Source organism: Zingiber officinale, chromosome 8A (assembly GCF_018446385.1).
Source record: "Zingiber officinale cultivar Zhangliang chromosome 8A, Zo_v1.1, whole genome shotgun sequence".
NCBI classification, from domain to species: domain Eukaryota; kingdom Viridiplantae; phylum Streptophyta; class Magnoliopsida; order Zingiberales; family Zingiberaceae; genus Zingiber; species Zingiber officinale.
Window position 1 is genome coordinate 94,985,985 of NC_056000.1, and position 26,508 is coordinate 95,012,492.

At 34.3% G+C, this 26,508-nt stretch overlaps 1 long non-coding RNA gene across 4 annotated transcripts; it reads right to left on the bottom strand.

The window, feature by feature from the left end:
- Positions 1-14,700: 14,700 nt before the first annotated feature.
- LOC122012136 lies at positions 14,701-22,087 on the bottom strand. 4 transcript variants are annotated; one of them, XR_006120142.1, is made up of 9 exons: positions 21,956-22,087; positions 21,589-21,794; positions 20,861-20,902; positions 20,459-20,519; positions 16,017-16,058; positions 15,808-15,942; positions 15,569-15,645; positions 15,346-15,457; positions 14,701-15,259 (listed from the first exon to the last, which is right to left on the bottom strand). It is a non-coding gene; the product is annotated as an uncharacterized LOC122012136 (long non-coding RNA). The 4 variants fall into 4 exon arrangements; XR_006120143.1 differs by having other exon boundaries at positions 15,346-15,462; XR_006120141.1 differs by having other exon boundaries at positions 15,346-15,462; positions 15,552-15,645; positions 15,733-15,942.
- Positions 22,088-26,508: the final 4,421 nt, after the last annotated feature.

A 26,508-nucleotide genomic window follows, 5' to 3' on the forward strand; every position in this document is an offset into this window, starting at 1 on the left:
ATATATCACAATTAATTGAATTGTAAGACTTGGATTATCCAAAAAAAAAAATTTACAATGACCAAAAGTCACTTCTATAAAAAACAATAAATTAAATAAATAAAAAAATAGACAGACTCATTTTCGTTATTTGCTTAGAATTAGGATATAGGTCCAAATAAGTTTTAAAGAAAATATTTTTAATTTTTACTAATTACTAGTACCAAAATTGCACACTATATATATATATATCAAACATTCTCCACTCCTGCTTATAAAAAGCCCTCAAACCCCTCATCTTAAGGCATTCACTTCTCGCACTGCCAACGCAACTGCTCAAATTTTCTAGTATGTTCTTTAGTGTGTTCAAGTGTGTTTATAAGTTTTCTTTGTGAGTTATCTTTATTACTACATGTAAATTTGTGAGTTGTCTTTATTACTACATGTAAAATATGTAAACGTATAAGTTTTCTGCTTATATTTCCCTGTAAAAAATCTCTATTAGTAAGATCCATGCTTGTTTTTATGATAAATTGAACTCTATTCCATCTATCTTTTCTTGATTCTTTTTCTTAGTCCTTATCTTAGTAACCGATAGGTGAGTAACTGTATCAGGAATAATCGAAAAAAAAAACCCTATAAAACACTTACCCAAAGTCTTACTCATTGTTAGCTAGAGCCCTAGAGTCAATCATTTGATGATTGTATTATGGACTTGTTGTATCATATTCTATATAAATAAAGACATTTGATTTTTGGTTATTATACTTACTTGTATTGGTGCCAAATAAACTAAGTATAATAACGTCTTTGAGTAGAAGGTTCTTACCTATATCAATCGATTAGTAGAATCGATAGTGAGATGATATAGGGAACACTACTCTTAATCATTCCTAGTCGAGTATTAACATTCAGGGACAATGTTAATGCAATAAGACTAGCATGTAGGTCAACTCGATGACTTAATCTCACAAGTCATGGATATAGAGATATCAAGTTGACACATGGGTATGCATTAGAGAATGTATACTGAATGACCCGCTATGAGAAAGTATCATGGATCATTATATGAGTGTCATATACTTTCTCATGTGGCTATTAGTATGACTATTAGTCCTTAGACCTGAAGTCACCATGGTTCCCTACATAAGGAGTTATGTACTTTGATTTCGTCAAACGTTACCCGTAACTGGGTGGACTATAAAGGCGATTACTGGATATATAACAAATTATGCGGAGGGATGTGAGTGATGTAGATGGGATATATCCCTCCTATATGACGGGAGCGACATCGTTATTCTTGATAGAGTGAGACCACGAAGTGCATGGCCATGTACAAATGAGTCAATATAGGATATTGAGCTCATTTGATTGAGTGAGTCTACTTGGAGTTCAAGATTTAGATTGATTAGAGGATGACACGGTCTATGCCTCACATTGATCAATCTAGATGTCCTGTCATATATTGTGAGGAGTCACAATTAGTAATCACAAGGTGATGTTGGATCTCAACATTCTTGTAATTTGGGTAGCAATGATGTATTGCTAGATGCCGCTCATTGCTTATGTTTCTAAAGGAGTTTAGAAACATTGCCGGCGTTACAAGAACCTATTGGGTCACACACAAAGAACAAGTGGATGAAGATTAGGTTCATATGATGAACCAATTAGATTAGGTTCATATGATGTACCAAACATTGGATTCGGATTAATTCAAATTAGACTTATTGAGTTAGACTCAATTAGATTCAATTGTTGAATGAGCCTAATTTAAATTTGATTCATTCAGTCAATTTATATTAATGAATTGAGATTCATTAGATTAAAATTGACTTGAACCAAAGATTGGTTTTAACTCAACAAGGAAGAGAATTGGTCAATTTTGACTTGACCAAATGGAAGTTGAAACATCAAGTTTGACTTGATGTATTGCCACATCATGAGGTAAAATATAAGCAAGCTAGATTTGAGGTTGAGCCTCTTTAAGGTATTTAATCCCTTCATGGCCGAAACCTTAAGGTAGGGTCCTACTAGTTCTAAGCAACATACAAGTATAAAACATCAAGAAAATATTCATATCACATCATAGAAGAGATCATAAGCATGGTAGTTTTTAGATTGAGCTTTCCTAGGATTTTAAGTCTCTTCATGTCCGAACCCTAAGGTAGGGTATTACCTAATTCCAAGCCACATACAAGCATGAAATATCAAGATCATATTCATAGCATATCATGGGGAAAAACTTAAGCATGTTGGTTTTGGTTTTAAGTTTCCATAAACCTTACAAGTGTCATGACCGAAAGTTCCCATAAGAAACTCTAGGTTGTTAATCCATCTAAACTTAAACAAAAAATCATATAACAACTTGTACCACAGGTGAGGGGATACTCACATCCTCTTGCTTGGTCTTTTCCTAAGAGAAGATACCCTTTGTGAAGAGAAAGAAGAGAGCTTCTCCTCCTAGTGCTCCTTTTTGCTTCTCTTGCTTGTGAGAGGTAGATCTTGAGGATTCCTTCTTGTGGTTTGATTTTCTTAGGGAGAAAACCTTAGTTGGATTTTCAGAAAAAGGAGAGGGGATGCTCTAGGTCACGGCAAAGGGTGAGGAAAGGGAAGAAAAATGAAATCCCTTCTTAGTTTTTCCTCTTATGCTAGGTGGGAGTAAGAAGCAAAAAGAAACTTTGCCTTCCCTTCTTCTTAACTCATCCTTTATTCTCTTAATGATGAAGAAATGTCTTCATTCATTCCCTTTTTGCTCTCCAATTCCCTCATCTTATCATCCCACGAAAATGAAAAAGAAAGAAGGAGAAGAAGATAATTTGTCATTTTCTTGTTTTCTTCTTAATCAAGAGAAGGAGGAAGAAAGCTAATTGAATCTTTTTCTTGCTTCCTTCTTTTTATCATGCTCTTAACTTTATCTAGAGTTTCCATTCCTCCTTTAACAATAAATTATGATGGCCTAGTGGTAATTCTATAATCCTTAGCTTAAAAGGTTCAAGGTTCAATCCTTGACCAATTCCTTTTCTTTTATATATATATATATACATTTTCTATCTTATTTTTTTATTCTAAGAGAAAATCTTCACATACTTAGCTTAAGAAATTCGTGGGTGTTACAGTACCCCATACCTCATAGAAAGTTCGTCCTCGAACTTTAGAATAGCTCCGGGTACTTTTGTTTCATATCGTCCTCACGTTCCCAGGTTGCCTCTTCGAACCGTTGGTTTTGCCATAGGACTTTTACTAAAGGTACTTCTTTGTTCCTTAACCTTTTGACTCCTCTATCCAGTATCTGGATGAGTTTACTTTCATAACTTAGGTCCTCTTGAACTTGTACTGTCTGTAGCTCAATCACTTGATCTGTACTGGAAATACACTTCTTGAGCATTGAGACGTGAAATACGTTGTGAATAGCTGCCATCTCCTGGGGCAGCTCTAGTTCGTATGCCACTTGACCCACTCTTTTCAGTATCCGATATGGCCCCACATATCGTGGACTTAGCTTGCCCTTCTTCCCAAATCTCATTATTCCTTTCATCGGAGCTACCTTGAGAAATACTGAGTCTCCTTCGCACACTTGTGTTGGAGTGTTCTCTTCTTTTCCTTTCTTCATCTTCCAATCCTATCCGAGAGCATCAAGAAGTGCTAGCACACTTGTGGTGTTCTCTTCTCCATCCTTGAGTGTTAGAGAACACTTCTTGTTCATGTGGATACTATTAGAGGTGTGTACGTTTGAACACACTCGAGATCCGGCGCACCTTGGACGAGCGGGATTCGCAAAAAGGCACGCAACAAGGGTAACCTTCTAAACATGTAGATCTAAGTGTAGATCTAGTTAGTAAACTCGTACATGTAAAAATTTTGTTCTATACTCTTCGCACGGATCCGTTGGCTAGGGAGTTTCGGGGTTTCCGCGACGCGAAAAAGCGATTTTCGCGTCCCGAAAAATCCAACACTCATAAGTCGGGGCAATGATTAAATAGTGAGATCCTAAACAGGTAAGACTTCTTGGAAAATAAATAAGAAAAGAAAAAGATAAGACAGAGTATTCTTAAATCCAAAAAAAAAGTATAAAAAATTACCGCATTATTACTATTGTTGTTAGCTACTTTTATTCTATTGCTACTATTTACTACTACTATTTTGTTCTACTACTACTGGTATTATTTACTATTTGACTTTAGTATTTACTATTCTATTTATTGTTCTACTTGTAACGCCCACCCTTCTTACCCAACCAAAGGTGGCGCTACGTTCTTATACTACTTACGTACATGCTTTAGTTATAACAGCGGAAGAATAAAAACTTTAAAGAATTTAATTTATTAAGCATAATATCACATATTCTGATTTGTTCAAATCGTCCTAGCCGAGCCACCACCACACACATCATTATCTGCTCCTCCTGCTGCTCCGTTGTACATCCAGCTTTCTCTTTTATCTGCGGTACAAGGAAAGTAAGCTATGAGCACTCATGGCTCAGTAAGTTCCTTTCCTACCGAGAATCATCGTATATCAAGAATGGATCAACATATCATCGTCTCAACTAATCATAACATAACATATCATTCTATTCAAACATATCATGCATATTTCTTATTCACATATCATTTCATAGAAGCATGAATATCATATCATAAAACAAATAAATCACAAGCATGAGACATACAAGGACATCATATTCATATCATAATATCATATGACATTATATCATATCATCATATAATTCAAGCACATATGAATGTAGGCAATGCATCGTGAATTTGAAAACTTATACTTAATAGTACTTGAAATTAATATCATCATCATTTGGGATCCCGGTTTGTACCACATACTTAATGTGTAGGTCCAAGGTAGCAAGTCTTGAGCCCTACCATGCATACATACTAGGCCCGAGTCTTACTCCATCGACCTAGGGCACTCAAAGGCCCATTACTGACGAGGCCCGAGTCTTACTCCATCGACCCCGGGGCGTTTACGGAGCCCACCCTTGGTACAAACCATAAAATAACTTATCATGCATAACTATCATATCATGTCCTTAACAATCTTTCATGCATTTATTCTTTTTCATTTCTTTTCATTATGTATAGCATTTTCTATGCTATCACATAACATAACTTCATTTCTTTTCATTATGTATAGCATTTTCTATGCTATAACACATCATGACATATTTCATAATATAACTTCATTATGCATATCATTTCGTAACTAAAGCAATCATGCATTCTAACTTATTATCATATCATTTTCATACAGCATGACATAGACATATTTAATTTTTGTTCTAGGGTTTCTAGGGCATCTATCCCTTCATGGCCGAACACATAATGATTCATTTAGGTCATACAAACATGTATCACATTCACACATTATCAAGTTTTCATAAGAAGTACTTTTAACCCCTTAGGTTTCATTTCCAAGGCCTCTAGGTCCTTTAAACCTTACTTGGCCGAAATTCATAGAATATAAACTTCCTTTAAGTGGCCTAAAGCATGGGAAACCTAAGTAAATTTCATAGCAAGATTTACTAAGAACATCATACACAAGGTTGGATCATAAACAAGCTAGGACTCTTGTGATCTTACATGTCATAAATCATGTAACTAATTTTCTACATTCCAATTAAACATGAGAGCATTAATCGTCTTTCATAACATAATATCACAGAGGTCATTGAGCATATTAGAATTTTGTTTAAGCTTCTCTAAACTATCACCTTACCATGGCCGAAATATTAAGAGTAAGGTTCATGAGTTTCTTTCAACATACAAGTATACAACTCTTAAGAACTTTATATCATGTCATATAAGCATAGTTATTTTAAATTCAAGGTCCTCCTAACCCTAAATTCTTTCTTGGCCGAAACATGAGAGTGGGGTTCTTTTGGTTCCAATCAACTTCCAAGCAAGAAAACCATAGGAAGGTCCTTAGCATTTCATAGAGGGAAACTTGCACTAGTTTGGTTAGACAATAATTTTCCTAACCTATTTACAATATTTTTGATTGAAATTCTAGGGTTACATACACCTCTGATCATGCATCATATATGTATACAAACATAGGGGAAAACTTTCTTTCAAGGCATAGAAAAAAAATCCGAAAATCACATGAAAGCCTTGTACCGCAGGTGAGGGGAAGCTTACCTTCTTTGCTTAAGTTTCCTAGAGTTGAGAACTTGCTTGTGGACCTTTCTTCCTTGCTTGCTTTGCTCGGCACCAATGGAGGAAGAAGTGGCTAGGTCTTTTGGTGGAGAGGAGGAGGAAGAGGAGGCTTCTTGTGTTGCTCGGCAACAAAAAGAAAGAAAGAAGGAGGAGAGTTGTTGCTCTCGGCAACAAGAGGAAAGAGGGAGGAAGAGTGCTCGGCACAAATGGAGGAGAGGAGGAGAGGGAGTTGAGGATGAAGCCCCCTCCATGCCTATTTATACTAAAGTGAGGGGATGAAAACTTGACTTGATTCATCCTCCCCATTTACTTCTCCTCTTAATGAGAAAGAATATGCTAGAGAAATGCTTCTTGAGTTTCTCTCTTTTCTTTCTCTTAATTTCTCTCCTTTCTTTCCTTTAATTATAATTCTCATCTCTCCTCTTACAATATTCACTCCTATCACACTTGGTTAACACATGCATGCATCCACAAGAGAACCAAGGATCAAATCCTTCTCCTAACATATTTTTGTACAAAATAATTCATGTATATGCATTATGCATAAATATTTCATACATGCATATATAATATCTCATATCTCTTTTGTTTACATTAATTCCTTGCATTATAAATCATGTATAGAACTTTATATTCTCAACTTTATTTTCTTTCATAAAGTTTTTAATCATCTAAATCCTTCCCATCGTAACATTCAACGTAGACTATCTACACATTCTTTTCATTACATTCGTACTCTCATTGCCCTTACTTTATCTAGGCTTTCTAGGGGTGTTACACTACTATAACTATTTAAAACTTAACTTCTAAGAAACCACTTCTAAGAAGCATAAAACCTTCTAAGAAGCATAAAAATATATATATTGAAAAAAAATGATCTACTACCACTATTTAAAACTTAACTTCTAAGAAATAACTTCTAAGAAGTATAAAATTTAATATAAGAGCCCTAAGACCCTCTAGGACCTAACACTTTTGTTGAGATATATACTATAAGTCTAGCTTTTGTATGAATATCTGTTTTGAAATATTTTGAAATGAGAATCACTTTGGTCAAATGTTTACATTTTATATTTATATATATATGTCAATGCAGTTGTTCATTTAATTTATATTGTAGAGAACATGGTGTGTGATGTCACACAGAAGATCATGTTATCGGTTCCTTATAAATTATAAATAGTATCTCACAACCAAGATGGATTGAGGCAAACCATTGGAACGGTTGTAGTGTAATTTGGTATTAGTCTGTCTTGACTATAAAATTACACTAGTACACTATGTGTGTATTGAGCAGGACCATTTGAGGTTGTTCAATTTGTACTGAGTACATAAAAGAACAGAACCTCTGTTATTATGGATGTGTGTTCTCTTAATCCCTATATAATAACAAGTACATATACTTAATATTGATTTTTTTAACTTATCAATGGATGAGATTTATTCGTTAAATCAATAGACCCGATGAGTTGGGAGATAGTATTATTTATTTGGTGTGTTGTTGATTATAGAATGAATCTGTGTCCTAATTATTTAGGTTGATGATATCCCCTTGAGGAACTCATAAGGATTATCATGTAAACTCTGCAAGTGGACTTAGTCCGACATGATAATAAAATTGAGTGGTACTACTCTTGGAATCAGATGTTAATTAATTGAGTTGTCAGTAACTCATTTAATCAACGGACATACGATATCTTAAATACAGGGAGATTAATGCACTCACGATAAGAAAGAACCCATATTTTAATATGGGATTGGTGTGGTAGTTCAATAATAACCCTTTAGTGGTATGGGTTATTATTGATGGACTTGGGTTGGGTGTTCGGGCCGAACACAGAAAGCCCAAGCCCGTCAGGAGGCCTAACTCAATTTCTCCTCTAGGTCCCTGTTATAGCATCTATATAAAGCCTCGCATCCACCCATTTATAACTTGGTTTGGTTTAACTTGATTTTGGTTTGGTTTTCTCCATCCTCCTAAGGTCGGCGACAAGGTTATAGAAAGGGAGAATTTTTTAAAAGAATTCTGTTATTTTTCTTTCTTTGTAACCGATGACAAAGGTTATAAAAGGAGAGGTGGCGCCCCCTAAACATAAGTTTTCCACAACTCTCTTGCTTAGGGTTGGCGGAACAAGGTTCTCCTTCTCTCTTGCTTAGGGTCGGCGACACAAGGTTCTCCTTCTCCACCTTAAGGCCAGCGGCACAAGGTTCTCCTTCTCCACCTTAGGGCCGGTGGCACAAATCTCTTCTAACTCCACCTTAGGGCCGGCGGCTTGAAGGAGAGGAAGAAGAGGAGGGGGCACCCATCCTAGAGCCTCCTTTTGGTGGTCGGCGGTTTGGAAATAAAAAGGAGAAGAAAGGTGGTTTTTGTCTTGGTAGATTATCACCCACACGACATCCAAGAAGAGGAGAGGAATATAGCAGAAGATCAAGAGGTCTTTAGCTACAAGGGAAAGGTACAACTAGTTCTTTGATTCTGTTGCATAATTAGTTTAGTTTTCTTTGTATCGATTTTGAATACCAACACAAGAGGTCAGCGATCTTGTACTTCGATCAAGGTGTGCTTTGATCCGTCAAGAACTTGCTTGATTGATCAAACACATGTCTGATCGAACATGCGGATTGCTAGGAAAAGTCCTGTACTTATATAATTTTTTTACAGGGAAATTGAAACAGAACAGAATTCCAGCGCCTTCAACTTTATGAACAAAATACAATTTAAGAACACTCAATACGAAGCTCTTTATTTCTCTCAACAATTCACTAAAACCAAAGACATTGGCTATAGTAATTTTGCTCTAGTAAGCCAAGGAGACCAAATACTAGTACAATAAAATAACATCATGTTAGCATTACTTACCTCATTACATTATAGCCTTATAGTATTAAAAACTCAACTCCTTACCCTTGAAAACCATATTTATAAAAACAACCACACAAATAATCTAAAAGAAGCCTTAGAAAACCTAAATAAAAACCTTGGTAAACTTTCTTTAGGAAAAATAATTATTATACAATCACCCACTACCTATAAGTTTCTTAAATGCAAAACCCAATAACTCCCTTCTAATGGATCTACAAACAAGAACATAAACTAAAAGCTTTTTTGGACCATCACAAACTTTAAGACAACCAAATAGAAATTTATCTATGATATCCAAAAGATCATCAACAAATATTGTTACTTATCAATTAGAAGAACTTATAGATATTGACTAAAATCTAGATACATTTTCTAATGAACAATTAAATACTCTAAATCTAAGAAGAATATATAATCAAAGATTATTATCTTTCTCCACAGCACTATATAGACATCACAGAATACAATCACTTCATCTACCAAACGGAGGTGAAGAGATATTCACACTTATGACTGAAGAATCTACACTAACACTTTTGCAAAGAAAACAACATTTAGGACTAATTATATTTGGCCTAAGAGGACTTATTAGAAAAAGCATAGGAGCCAAAGTATTTTTAGTCCTCTATAACTCAAGTTTTTCTGACAATAATAAAGCCGTTATCGAACTCATTGAAGGTGATATGAATAGCAATTTAGGAATTATATATTTCTGTCCCAACTTCAATATGACTATTTCAAACTTTATAGATCATATTAAAATCTGAGTTCAAGTCAGAAGATATGGAGACTTTCAAAGACATAATATCTAAATAGACATAATTTTTCTAAGAAAAACAATGACCAATATTAACAATAGTTTTAAATTTCAAGTTACTAATATTATTGAAACTTTTACTACAAAAGAAATTTATTTCCTCATACCTAAAGATTTTTCATCTAATCTACTTACCAGATTAGATTGGACTCTTAATTTGGAGTTAAGTACTAAACTACAAACTTTACAACCAATGGAATCCATCATTTATAAAGATAGACATAGTAGTTTCATAGTAAGATTTTATAATTACAAACCCTCAACATCACAAAAAGAGGATCATGAAGAAAATCAAATTAATATGAACTTGATGAATATAGAATATAACATATTGTCAAACCATATAAGCCAATATAATGAAGATAACTATTTATTTTATGATGACTTAAATGAATATGTTTATATCACATTTGAAATAGCTACCTATTTCGTTGAAGAAGATTTAATAGAATTAGAAACCTTTGATCTTTTGCACCATAAATTAGAACCTGATTGGATGTTATATTTTGATGAAGACCATAATATAGTTGCTAAAAAGAAAGATTACTTTTCAACAGTAAACCTAATAAATCTAGCAGAATCTAATAGTACTAGTAATTTCATACCACAACCCTTATAAGTAAGATATCCTGAAAACTCTATGAGAACTATAGATTATGGAGAAGGACATCCTCCAAGAACAAAGATTACTCTTTATATTAATAATAATCCTTTGTTGAGAACAATAAGAAAAAGAAGACCACTTGAAATAACTTACTTTGGCAAAAATTCAATCTTGCTAAATATTGGAGAATGTGATGATCCACAACTTTATGACACCTATTTAGAACAATGGATAGTCTCTGTAAAAAGAGGATAAATTTCACCCTGCCTGTACAGGCAGTGCCCCAACCTCTCACAATGAGGTGGTGGGACCCACTACTTAAGTGTGGGTCCCACTATCCCAATGTGAGAGGTTGGGGCACTACCTGTACAGGTAGGATCGAACTAACCTAAAAAGATATTATCAGTTATCAAGACTAAACATAAAAACATGATAAAACTTAATGCGTTTTAAAATTTTAAGGTTTATGACAAGTGATGCTAGGGAATCCTTATGCCCTTACGGGGAAGTGAATCTATCAATCAAAGTAACACCGAGTAAAATTTAACTTACATAAGGATCAATTCCGTTCCGATGCGATGCAGATAAAATCAAAGCGTCTATGAAGGCGCTGTAAAAGGTTTGACATTTTAGACACCGGTTTGTAATCGATGTAGTATCACTTAACAACACCGATTTTCGAATTGGCTATTAACCGGTGTAGTATCTTACTACACCGTTTTCAATAATGGTGTAAGATCGATGCAATATCTGTTAATAACACTAATTTTGGCAATGATTTTTGATCGATGTAATATTAACGACACTGATTCCAGCAATGGTGTAAGACCGATGTAATATCAGTTAATAACATTGATTTTGGCAATGATTTTCTACCGATGTAATATTAACGACACCCGTTTCAACAGCGATGGAAGATCGATGTAATATCAGATAATGACACCAGTTTGAGCAACGGTTAAAAATTGATGTAGTATTGGTTAATGACACTGATTTCAAAAGCGGTGAAAAGACGGTATTATCACTTAATGACAACGTTTCAAAATCGATGTCATTGAAGCTAAAACTGCTATAATTACACTTGTTTTTTTCCTCCTGTTTGTAAATTGTGATCGAGCAAGAATATAAAATTGATCTGATTCCCATTAGTACAAAATTAAGTTAATATTATAAAGTCACTAAGCAAATCATAAATAAAAATGTACCGATGTATTTAAGCACACTAAGTCAATATCCACCGATGTAACCAACATATAAATATTTTTCTTGCAACATAAAAAGATAATAGATATTGTAAAGATACACATCAAGTCAATATCCACAGATTATATTCCATGAAAATGCATGCATCCTCCAAAGCTTTCAAAAATCGAATATCTTTCCTACTCAAATGTAATCTAACATGCATTCAGTTCACTCGAACCGCACTTCATCAATTTCAACTGTAGAGTACTTGAAATTTGTAAACTATAGAAATACATAAATAATATATTAGTAAAACCAATATAATCTAATCCCAATAAAATGTTTAGACATTAGGTTATCAATCAAGCTTAAGTATTTGCACTGAAAATGCATAATTAAAAAAACACACAAGTACGATATATAGCCAATCAAAAGAAGCAAAATCTTGTAAGGAGGAGAGATTATAAGAAAAGTACATCTGATCCAATCAATAATTCAATGTAAAAAATGTAATGTTCCGACGTTACGATATCAACAAAGCTTAATTACTTGCACTGAGAAAGCATGATTGAAAAAAAATAAGAGTAGGATATGAAACCAATCAATAGTAGCAAAATATTGTACAGGAAGAGAAATGACGAGAAGATTATCCAATCCAATCAATAATCTATTGCTAATGAAATGTGTAGATATGAGGATATCAACCAAGCTAAGTAATTATGCCAGGAAGGCTTGATTAAAGACACAATAACAAAAATCATATATAGGAAGTGAGATTATCAGAAAATTATATCTAATCCAATGAATAATCTAACGTAGATATCATGAGAAAACATAGATTGGACAACCTAGAAACACTATTGTGCAAATATAATGGAACACAAATTAATCAAGCAACACCTATCTTGTTTTTCATCATCTGAGGAATTTGAATAAGATAGAAAGAAAATGATCCATGAATTGTGACATGTAAAACACATTACATTATAAAGAAACCAATTTGAAAAGATTCACATAGTAGAATCAACCACATTAAACAGAGAAAAGTAGACAGCAAAGTACTAATAACTTTGTAAAAAGATACTAACGAGTTAGTTTTCAAATCAAATATGCAAAATGGAAGATATTGTATTATTATCATTGATGGAAGTGAATCCATATGGTAAATTTCAAAATTTTTAATTATATCTTTCATATATCACATGATAGAAAAATCACATTGCTTTGCATTTGGTTGTCGAGGAGCCTATGTTAGAAAAGAAATATTTAAATAACTTTTTCGAGGACAATGAAGCAGTTGCTAATTATAAGGACATACCTTGACAACTTCCCATATTAGTTGTTTTTTCTCTCAAGGCCCTTCATGAATCTCCAAAAGAAAGATATGGAATGATAAATCTTTTTTAAATTAGGAATAAAAGAAAAGCAAAGAATTGTCTCACTTATCCATCAAAACCTATGTAAACATGACTTAAATTTTCCATCGACTTAAATTACTTCCTTAAAAAGCTCTCGCTGCAAATACTTCTATTCATTAATTGTAAATTCACCTTTCATATATTAAATGCCGGAGAATAAAAAAAACTCAATTATCCTAATTCTTTTTTCTCTACTAATTCCTTACACATAAAGTATTCCTCAATAAAACTTGAGGGATATTTATTTGATCCTTATCTTATTCTCCATGAATTTTAAGCACCATAAAATTTATTATGGCAAGAAGAATGAGGTGGTCTATAATGTGTTATTCCTCCTCACTTGGTGCCAAGGGAGGTCATCCAGTTCCTTTGAAGCAACAAAAACTACCTATCTTAAATAGTGTGATAATTTCTCGGGCTATGATTGTTGCCTCATTGTACAGTAGTACTTGCCTTAAACATTGATTTATATTTGGATTGTTGACATATACATAGGTTATTATGATAAGAATTACATAATAGTATTCAATACACTTGCTGTAAAGTTGCTAAGATATTACGTTACTTTGAGATGTTTAAGAGAATAAATCCATGTTTCAACAAAGGTAAGAAAAGAAACAAAAAAACTTACATGTTGACAACATATTTCTAATCTTCATCATGAATGCGATGACAAAGAGGATCCAACAAAAAAAATGATCTCCTTTTCAGCATTGATGATAGTCAAAATCCAGTGAAAACTACATAAAGAGATATAATTAGTGCATCCATCCTATAAGTTCTCAAAATATGCAAGTGAGAGTGATATATAATGTTATTCTTAAAATCACCCAACATTGCATGGCACAATAACCAATTGGCCAGTTGAGGTACCAATTAACCTACTGGTTAAGTAAGAAACGCTTTTATTCAGCTATTCTTGGATGAAATTTTTATTCTGATTTCTTGATGGTACATACTCCACAGGCACTGGATCCACTAATCTGAAATCCTACAACAACATCTTTTCCTGCATCTTTCTATATAGATGCCTACAATTGGAAAATATCCCAAAAAAATAATGAAATCTAAATTAATGAAACACATAAATAAAGTCCAATTCGATCGAAAGTTTACCATATATACACAAATATGCAAGTGTTTGTGATTGACATCAATTCACAAAAGGGAATTATGTCATCACAGTTAACATAGACTGTACGCTCCATGCCAAATTCATTAGGAATTAATTACAAAATCACATTTTCTGTTTCGTCAAGACACTAAAAATAACTATATAAAATATGTAAGGGTCTTGGCACATTAGACGATTGTAACTTGGGCTTCTCTTTTTTGTTGCCAACTTTTTTCTTCCTAGTCTTCTACATATGTTGATGCAAACATATATATTAGATATGTGACATACTTTAAAAGTACACAAAATTTAAACATCACTTTATCACTTTTACCTCATCCTGCATGCTGATCAAGCCACATGGCCACCTACAACATCACCAATACACTAACATGTAGTTGGGATTGAAACATGTAGTGCTGCTGCTTGATTAATTGCTTTATCAATGGCGATCCTCATGCAATTTACGGGTAACGGAACATCATCAATAAAGTTGTCAGGCCCATTAACAGAGACAATTGTCCCATACGCAACAATCTTTCCTTTAGGCTCCAATAACAACATCACTATTTTACCCCATAAGACAAACAATTCATGAATCATCAAGATATAGTGTTTTACAAGCCCCATTATATACTGACAATGAGATAATAATATCAACGTGAAATATATATTTCACCTGTAAAGCCGAACCCTTCTCAATAAATTTCACATCATCATCAAGGCCTTCATTTGAGAGGCCCTTTTGAAGTTCAACTTCAGGTTTTATATTGAGGGGGGTATTGGGGTTTGACTGAGCAACTATCCTTCTCCCCACTCTCAAATTCTCGTCCACATTGTTTGTACACCATTGCTTCCAATTTTTCTATTCTTTCACCTTGCTCAGAAAGCATAGCTTTTGCCTCCATAAACTCTTTCTGTTGCCTATCATAGACATCCTTATCAACTTGCACCTTCCCTCTAGCAACCTTGAAGAAGGATGACGGAGTGACATTTGCTCCTATGCCTCTCATACATCCACCGTGTTAGTAAGAATTGAAGGCCTTCGTGAGAATATCTTCAAATGGTTTGGTAAAGGACAACTTACCATTCTTCTTTTACACAATATAATCATCCTGTCATGCATCCAAATACAATAACTTTAAATATATACATATATCATATATGTACAAATAAACAATTTATGTCTACTTTTTCTTACAATCTTATTCACTGTTTGCTTCAACTCATCGTCGACAAATTCCCCTTCTTTGTTGAGTCATCCTCTCTTCTAGAGAATGACTCTATTTATCTCATCGTCATCACATAAGTCACTGGACTACAAGCAAAAAATCACATGAAGTCAACGTACTTAACACCAACTTCAACGAACCATAAGTAGGAATTTAATGTTTACTAAATATTTACTATTTCTTCAGACAAACCCGCATATCCTTTTCGAGAAAGTCGGTGATGGTATAAGTTTGCCTTGCCTCTTGCACTCTGTAGTTCACTTTTTTTTCTACAAAGTGATAGATGAATTATAACCACAGTTAAATAATTCACATATATCAACTAGAGTTAAAAAAGACCACCTTAAAAAACTTACTATAAAGTCTTTAGATATCCGATTAATCACAAAACTACTCTAATCTTCAAGTGAAATGCAATGCCCTTGAGGTACCTTGTTCAGAAGCTTCGAATTATTTCTATTTGGTTGGATGAATGTCCTAGTGAGGTGAGTTTTATACTGACGCCACTTTGAATTTGTAGAGCTCAAACACCCATTCCTTCATTTTAGGTCCAGTTTGTATGTCAACTACACAAAAAATATCTTCAATAAATAAATAAAAGAAAAAAATGCATCACATAAGAAAGTGTCATATTACTTACATTGACAGATTCCCATATCATATTCTTAACTTCATCCGGCACCTGCTTCCAAGAGTGGTAATTAATATTAACTTTTTCCCAAGCAAGCATGCCAATAAAACTCTGTAATTTAGAAGCCTTTTGCTCCACTGGCTGTCCATACTCATTAAATCTCATACTCTATTTAACTCCCTTAATCCTTTGAACAACAAGCTTATTCATTTGAGTATGACTTCTCTTTGATCTTGTTGTTTAGGTCGTCATGTTTGATCCTATCTCTTGGCTATCCTCAACACCCTCATGATCTGAAGCAACATACGTCATTTTACCTTTACCCTTATTGTCTTTTGCATTTTTTTGTGAATTCTTATCTTGGTCAACTATCTCATCACTATAATCATGCATTGATTTGACCTTTTTTCTAGTGGTCATAGTGTCCAAAAAAAACTAGTCATAACAGTAGAAATTTGAAATAGTTAGCACAAGCATCAAGCATATGCAGAAATAGTTAGCATAACTACAGAGCATATCATTCAAAATCACAACAAAGTAAACATTCATATATTCAACAAAAAAACTACTACCAAACAATGAACCAAAATTTTATATGAAATATTTTAGTATAACATTATTCAAGATCAGAAACTTGATCAAGTAAATAGTCATATATATAAACCATAAATAAAGTTACCAAACTAAAACTTCTCATTGTCAACCCAAATCCCATCACAATCTGCACGAATACAGGGTGGTTCATTGTCATCAGTTTCGTCAATATCCATTGATGTCATCCCTTTTGTGAAGCATGAGTAGTGGATTGAAGGATCTCCTAACTTATCATCAGTGAGGTATTCAAAATACTCTCTATTTGGAGTTGAAAGTACAATAGACCATGTGAGATCTTGAGGGTCTTCTACATAAAATACTTACTTTGCTTGAGTGCCCAAGATAAATGAGTCTGATTTGAATCCCATTCTCTTGATATTTACAGAGGTAAAACCATTATCATCTACTCTAATACCAGTGTTATTCTCTACCCAATTAAACTTAAACATTGGAACTCGAAAATCATGGTAATTGAGCTCCTATATTTCTTGTATCACACTATAATACATCATGTTTGTTATAATTGGATTTTTATCCTTTGCACTTGCAACTTGCATTGTTTGTGCGAGCAAGCTTACACTCGAGTTTTGAACAACTCGTGCATTATCACATTCTTTTGTGTAATAAGTGACCCCATCAATCATATAACTAGAGTATTTTAGCACTTGCTTGCTAGGTCCATGTGGCTTCACTTTTTCTAATAATTGATTGGAGGAAGAGGATGCTATATTTGTAATCTATAATTCATCATAAGTGGGGGTTAAATTATTAAATTTCTTAAAGTTGGGGTGTTCAATAATAAACATGCTAATATTTATGGTACTTGTATGTTCATGGAACCAAGAAATAAAACTTCGGTGGTACTTATCTTGTAACCACTTTGCACCATTAATAGGAAATTTTTACTTCAAGTGTGTCATATGTTCCCTAATGAAAAAATTATGAAGAAATTAATAGGATATTTTTATTAACAATTTCATGAGATTATTACTAAACTAGAGGGTTTACACAATGTAAGGATCAACCTTATCGCCATTTTCCAATAGATACAATATGCTTGTTCCCACTCCTCGTGATAACAAAATTGCACCTTGGTACTTGACAAGGACTTAGTGAGTACTGTTTTGTGATATTTTGATGGAATCCTTATCATGTTCATATTAGACAAAAATTCTGAGCAATACTTTACAGCTTCTTCAACAATATAACATTCAGCCATGCATCCTTCTGGTCGATTTCTATTCCACACATAACCTTTTAATGTTCTCATGTATCTTTCGAATGGAAACATCCATCTATACCAAACTAGTCCACACAACTTGACCTCACGCACGAGATGTACTATTAAGTGAACATATTATATCAAAAAATGAAAGTGGAAAATACTTTTCAAGTAGACACAACGTCATCACAATTTTTGTTTGTACATTATCCAACTTTAAGACATCTATCACTTTGTTACATAACACATTGAAGAAGAAACAAAACCTTGTGATAGCATTTCTGACATGCTTGGGCAGAACACTACGGATGGCAACTGGAAGCAATTATTGCATTAGTGTGTGGCAGTCGTGTGATTTAAGACCAACTAGTTTTAGGTCCTTCATTGAGACAAGGTTTTTGATGTTGGAGGAGTAACCCGTGGGAACCTAAATTCCGAACAATGAATTACAAAGTTTTCTTTTCTCATCCTTGCTTAATGTATAACATGCTGGGGGCAAAAAAATCCTCTTCTCCCCTTTTTGCAGGGTTAATTCTCCCCTAATTTTCATCTTCACTAGGTCGTTTCTTGTTGTAATTCCATCCTTTGTTTTTCCTTGCATGTCAAGTAATGTGTACCAATGTGTACCAATCAACCTTTCACATATTTTTCTCTATGTGCATCACATCAAGAATATGTTGAACATGCATATCTTTCCAATACTTAAGTTTAAAGAATATCGATTTCTTTTTCCACCAGGAATTACCATCATTTTTCTTTGATTGAATATTTGCTCTTATTTTTCCCCATTGGCATGTAATTCCTTCAACGTTTTTTAAAACTTCATCGCTGCTTAGTGGTTTTGGGATCGTAGTAAAGTCTTGTGTCCCATCAAATGCCTTCTTCTGCCTTGATAAGAATGAGCTCTACGAAGAAATTGTCTATGACCTGTAAATGACATTTTTTTACTATGCTTTAACTTTTTGCATAAGTTTTCTCAGTGCAAATAGGACATGCTTGATATCCTTTTACAGTGCATCCTGATAGGTTTCCATATGCCAGAAAATCATCAATTGTCCACAATAGGACATCTCTAAGCAAGAATCTTTCTTCTCGGTGTGCATAATATGCTTCAACACCAACTTCCCATAATTCTTTTAAATCATCAATCAAAGGTGCCAAGTACACATCAATGCCATTTCATGACTATTTAGGACCAGAAATCAACAACGTGAGCATTATATATTTTCTCTTCATACACAACTATGGAGGAAGATTGTAGGTGATCATTATAACTGGCCAATATATGTAGAAGTCATCAAACTATGAGGATTGATCCCATCAACTGCTATGACTAATCTTAGATTTCTCATCTTAGAAGCAAAATCTGGCCAATTATGATCCACAATTCTCTAACAAGGTGCATTAGTTGGATGTCACATATAGGCATCACATACTCTTTTTATCAGTATGCCAAGTTAACTCCTCGGATATTTTCTTGCTCCGAAATACTCTTTGAAATCTAGGAATAGGAGAAAAGTACTATAAAATCTTTGTAGGAACTCCTTTAATTTTCCTAGAATTCTTGGCCAACTTCTACCTTGACATCCCACAAGTAGGACAATCGATAAAATCCTCATACTCCTTCCAGTATAGGACACAATTATTAGGACAAGCATGTATTTTCTTATAAGTCATCCCCATCGCACATAATCGTTTCTTTGCATCATATAAAGATAAAGGCAATTCATTGTCACTAGGAAGCATTTATCTAAATAAAACAAGTAGTTCAGTAAAACTATTATCACTCCAGCTGTATTTCGCCTTCAAGTTATATAACTGCACAATTGCAGATAACCTTGTAAATTTAGTACACCTAGTATACAGAGGTTTCTTAGCATCCTCAAGCAATAAATTGATCTAGATTCTCTGAACTTTCATATGCAGTGTGTACCATATCTACAGGTTTATCAGTAGCAAAATAGTTTTCACATTCTCCAGCTGCATCATTCTCTTTCTTTAAATCCCCTAATTCAGATTCTTCCCCATGCCATATCCATTTTTTATATGTTAAGTCTATACCATTGCAGTACACATGTGCCCTTATGTTGTTAATATTGTTGTTCCATAGATTACCACATTTCATACAAGGACAAGGTATACTAGTACGATTAGTAACATTTTGCAATGCAAATTGCAAGAAAGATTCCAGTCTAAGTTCAAACTCATGTGATAATCTATCCTTTTGACATCTATGCTTTGTCTATTTTATTGTACCAATGAATAAAAAATCAATCAAAATATCAAGACAATACAACAATGAGCCATATTGCATACTATTTCATATTGCCAGAATCAACAATTAACTTAGTATGACAAACAAAATTTGCACTTCATCATTATACCAATAAATAAACTACAGTCATTCATAAATCATCAACAAAAGGCCCTATTTGGAGCTGTTCACATGCATTCAGAAACTCAAAAATCATAAATGTTAAAAATTTTTGGGAATTTGTTGATCAAGAATTCTTATGCTTGAAGATATCTAACTCAAAGAACATCGAAAGATCACATGATATGCTTATGAAACATAGTGGTCTATTAATTAACATGGTCATGAATCGATTTAACAAGGTCAAAAGAAAACACTCACTTAATGATCCAAGCCTTTAAGTTGTATATGTAGCTTGTTTAAGAAGCCCAACACACAAATCCTGTGGAAACAACAACAACAAAAAAGAGGCAAATTTATAAACTAGAAGACATGGTAGACAATATAACGTTACACGACAAGTTCACAACATAAGCATCCTTTATCTTAAGTTGGCCATACCTCCAGGTTACTACAGTCATCAAACAGGGAATTGGATGGAAAGCATGTTTTCCCCACCAACCCTGAATTTAAGTACTTAAATTTTGACGAATTGCATCTTCCATCCAACAAGTTTTATTTGGGTAAGATTGAATGCACATTTATAACAAATTCTCTATTTGCATACTAAGATGTATTAATTAGTATTTATTAAAAAAACATAGTTACTGACATATAACAAACCTAGTTGTTGGAATGATGTACCAAGCTTCACTTAGCTTGATCCTGCAGATGTACAATCAAGATAAATTTCAAGATGTTATATATAGTTACAGAATGAAAACAAAAGCATGTTATAAATTTCAAGATAAATTTCATGTAAGACAATAAAGATATCATGCCTGTATAAAAGGAAAAATATTGGTAGTATCCACTTGATCATGGTGGCTAATAAAGAAAAGTGTCAAATTTTCTATTAAGCAATTGATTTACTCTATAGATGAAAATACCATTATTGAATACCCAAATGGGGGGTTGCACCAATGTCCTCAACAAGCTACAATAAACCATCAAGATAATAAGATAAGAACCTTAGGTGAATTATGAAATTTCTTTCCTTTATATTGTAACTTCCAGTAGACCATCAAGAAATATCTTTAGCTTATGCTTTATACAAACTAGCGGTGATAGATGTCTCAGGAACTCATATTTTTTATTAACACAAGGAATACTTACAAAATCTCGGCCATAAAATAGAATAGCATCAGTAATGAAATCTAAAGTTTTATTCACATCGTGAAAGTTTTCTATAACTCAACAAGGGTTCTGAGAGTGACAAGAGAAACAAACAACCAAATGCATGTAAGGCCCTAGGAAAGATGGACAACCCAAGTCAAAAAGTTTGCATCTTTGAGACTCAAGACATAGCAAGAAAACAGAATCCAAGTCAGAAAATCAAAAGAGAAAGCCACCTTTTTGCAAGTCAATGGAGAAGCTAAGAAGTAGATGTAGTTGATATTCTTCTTCAGCGCTTCCTCCTCCGCCGTGATAGGCCGGATCCCTTTTCGCCCTCCATCAGACTCGATACCCTAATTCCCTCCCCTTACCAGAGAACAAGCACCGACGAATCCCAGCCTCCTCACCGTCAATCAAAGTCGAGGTGGACAAAGACAAAACCCTAAATGGAAAGTATAAATACAAAATTTAGCAATGAACCGAGGGGTTGAAGAATAGAGAAAGGATCAAGTGGACCGAAGGGGCCAGCCAAGACTAGGGTTGTGGTTGGTGGTTTAGGATGCAAAGTATGAGAGTGCTGAAAAGAGGGAAGAGAGGGCTCACGGGGTGCGAAGGTTTTGGCGAAGGAGGTTTTTGAGCGACGAAGGTTTCAACAAAAACTCCTTGAGTGACGAAGGTTTCGACGGAGTGGGTTTGGTGCGGAAGGCGCATTATAGGTTTAGGTTTGGAGGGAAGAGTAGTGTTGAAATTTTTGGAAGTATAAGTGAGAAAAATTAATTGGTTTTTGTTAATTAACATCACTTTTAATAACATTTTTTACTATACAATTTCATAGATAGGATAAGGGAAGTGCTCATAGACACTGGGTTTTAAAAAATATTGTTAAAATCGGTATCTATTATCGGAAAAGGGCGCCATATACATCGGCTAAAAAAACCTGTGTATATGAGTGAAGATATGCGCTTCATAGACACCATTTTCTTTGAAAAAATCCGGTTTAAAATACTCAAAGATACCCAAAATTGCTTAAAACTATTGTTGTTCCACCGGTGTCTATGAGTGTTTTTCTTATGGTGAACATAATTTTTTCTATACAATTCATAGGTTATTTACTGCTAGAGATGCTAATACTGGATTAGACATAAGACAAAGAGAAACTATACAGATTAAACTTTTTTATAATAACTTCTTAGTATTAACAGCTGTCTTAGGAAACTATTGTCACCCAAAATTAGGAGAAAGACTCTTTAGCAAACTTTCAGGAGACTTAAGAAAAGAAATACATAAAGACTGAATAGATATGAAAGGACCATAATATGATAATATTGGAGTAAGAATCCAACACATTATTTCCATACTTAAAGAAAAATATACCTACATCCACATATAGAAGCAGTTGAAAAATCAACAATATAGATTTTGTAGCCTAGACCTAGACCAATATATACTCCTCAATAATACGGTCTCCCTAGACCTAGACCAAGAATAAATCATAGAGACAGTTCTTCCAGAATACCAAAACAATTGATATCAAAACCCAAAACAATGAGACCTATGTTAGAAAGAGTAGAGAAAATAAACCATACCTAAATAAGGAAAAACATGTGCAAAAATTCAAGCTAAAGAAAATTTATGCTAATATAATTACATGTTTTGCTTGTAATGAACCATGACATCTATCTTCTACTTGCCCAAATAAAAAAAAATCTATATACAAGAGAAGCAAAGCTAGTTACCTGTACCAATCTTGATTTAGTAGAAGTATAATAAGATGTCTCTGATACATCCTCAATCTACTCCATTGCTTTGGAAGATGATGTGGAAGAAGTATCTCCTCCTTCTGACTATAGTCTTGTAAACTCATTGTTGCAACCTCCATACCAGCAGTATAACCTTCATCCTAACATACAAAAGTACATGCCATTAGATAATCTAGAAGAATTATGAGAAGAATTTTCAGATACAAATCTAATGTTTAAACAACTTATCTCTAAAACTATAAAAGAACATAACTGTCTGCATGATTGGATACTAAAAACAAATACTGATAATATTCCTTATTTTTTTTGTAGTTATTATCCATCTCTAGATAGAAGAGGTACCTATAAGTTATGTAAAAAATAAGTCTGTAATCTTTGCCTTCAGCAATTATTCTCCATTACAATACCCATAAGTCAGCTATCTAAGGGAAGTACTCAAATTTTTTTATTAGAAATAAGGATCTCTGTATTAGAAACACATATTAATCAACTAGAGATAGAACTAGATATCTTGGATAAAAAAATGACAGAAAGTCTTCCTTCATTTTCTTCACAGGCTTCTCCTGACAAAGGCAAAGGCTTACATGTAGGACCGTTAGATTCGATAGAGGGGGGGTGAATATCGATTCGAAAATATTGAGTATAAACGCAGCGGAAAAGTAAAATAGACACAATGGTTTTACTTCATTCGGAGCCTGTGACGACTCCTACTCGAAGGCCCGTGGTCCTTGACCACTTTCGTTGGGCAATCACTAGCAATTCGAAATGATGATTACAAAAGAACCGTACAGAGAATGCTAATGAAAACTGACAACAAATACCGACAAAAAGGGAAAAGAACGGAGCGTAGTGTCGGAGCTTTGTTGGCGTCGCACTGAACGTCGAGCAGCAAGACCCGGTGAGAAGAGTTCTCGACAATTGATTTCTGAAGCTCGCACGGGCTTCTTTGATTCCTTCCGGGCGCCTGGAATGTGACGTAGCTGCACAAACCATGATGCTCCACGTGGCGGCGACTCGGCTGGATGAAATTCGCCTTCCGGCGCCGGACCTCCGGGCGCCCGGACCCCTTTTCTCCAAAACAAAGTTAGTCTGAGGCAAATGTGTATCCTGTAAAACAGATTGTCAGCACAGTTAAAGTTCAACACATGGATAAAAAGAGTATGACTTAGATTCCGTCTTTCCGAGACCGGAATCTAGTCACGATCTCGACTTAGACATCCGAAATGGATCTAAGCCGGATCGACGCCTAATGTCCCCTTCCCGGGAACGTGTCCTCACAGTCACTCCCCTCCAGTGACTTACCTTACTTACCTGCCAGACGTCCGGTCAACCCGTCGACCCGTCTGGACTTCTCGCCAGCTATCCGGTCAGCCCGTCGACCTAGCTGGACTTCTCGCCAAGCGTCCGGTCAGCCCGTCGACCTGCTTGGACTTCTCGCCAGCTATCCGGTCAGCCCGTCGACCTAGCTGGACTTCGTGCCAGGCGTCCGGTCAACCCGTCGACCCGCTTGGACTTCTCGCCAGCTATCCGGTCAGCCCGTCGACCTAGCTGGACTTATCCTGCACACTCGATCAGAGTGTTAGATAACAACGAACCTAACTTAACCTGATTTGTCATTCATCAAAACCTGAGTTAGACCGTTAGTGCTAACTGCACCAACAATCTCCCCCTTTTTGATGGAATGACAACCTGGTTAAGTTAGTGATAAATATATGCAGAAATCAAGCATGATTTTCGAGGTTTTTAAGGTTTTAAGTTAGTTTTTCAAGTTGGCAATTAGTTGTTCTAACTTAACCACCTAACCCTCCCCCTTTGGCATTCATCAAAAAACACAAGGGTGAACAATCATAGTGTAGAGTTACTGTAAAAATCTGAGTTTGGTTCAAGAAAACAATTTTCAAAGTTAATCAAGCTAAATTTGAAAAAATGAAGGCTAATTTGATAAAAGCGAAATTTGGAAAGTTTAATTTTCAATAGTTAACTTTTAAAATCAGGTGTGAAAATTAGGTGGGATTAAACTTCCAAGTTTTTCAAATACTTAATTAAATTTTAACTCTTTGTAAACTGATGTTCAACCACAAGTTAGTTTTAAAAGGCATTTTTCAAACACATAACATTTTAATTAATTTCTCCCCCTGAACTTGATACTAAAATTTAAACAGCTGTCTAACCAATTAGTTACTAACTAATTATCAGAAAATAGTAGTTTTCACTTGGTTAGTCAGATTAAGTTGATTATAAGCAGTCAGTGTTTGACTTGACTGATGAACTTAATCTGATTACTGTCTGATTTGTATTTAATGTCCAGACTTATGCTGATGCACTGAGATAAGCATCTTAAGTCCAGACAGTTGGCCTATGCATCTCACCCCTTTCTATGTTTGTCAAACACAAGCAAGGTAAACCTAAGGTGTTGGTGAGATGCTCAAAAACTAGACCTATGGGTGCATGCTTTCTAAGGATTCAAAACTAGTCTAAGGCCAAAACTGTTTTTGTAAATCTAAAAATGGAAAGTTTTGAAAACATACAGTTTTAACTTATAAGTTAAAAAACATTACTTTAAAAATAGTTGTTTCTTTTTTTTTAAAAAAAAAAAATCCTAGTCTATTAGGCACATCCCTAATTTTCGTCGTAAGTTGCTAAATTCACTTTCAGGAAGTGGTTTTATAAAAATGTCAGCTAAATTTGATTTGGACTCAATGTACTTGAGTTCAATATCACCTTTAGTAACATGATCCCTGATGAAGTGGTGTCTAATTTCAATATGTTTGGTTCTTGAATGATGCACAGGATTCTTGGTTAAGTTAATTGAACTTATATTGTCAATTAATACTTTTACATTCATGATATCTAAGTTGAAATCTTTTAGAGTATGCATCATCCATAATAATTGTGCAACACATTCGCCTATAGCTATGTATTCTGACTCAGTTGTAGATAGAGCAACACAATGTTGCTTTCTACTAAACCAGCTAACAAGTGATGAACCTAATAATTGGCATCCACCACTTGTGCTTTTGTGGTCTAATTTGCATCCAGCATAATCTGAGTCAGAATATCCTATTAGTTCAAAATTATTTGTCCTAGGATACCAGATTCCTACATTTGTTGTTCCTTTAAGATATCTAAAAATTCTTTTAACTTGTGTCAAATGGGATTCCTTAGCACAAGTTTGGTATCTAGCACACATACTAACTGCAAATAAAATATCAGGTCGGCTTGCAGTTAAGTACAGTAGGCTACCTATTGCACTTCTATAGTATTTTAAATCAATTGGTTTTCCATTTGGGTCACTGTCTAAGATTGTGTTTACTGCCATAGGTGTTTTTATTTCTTTTGTATTTTCCATTCCGAATTTTTTAAGTAGTTCTTTGGTGTATTTATGTTGATAAATAT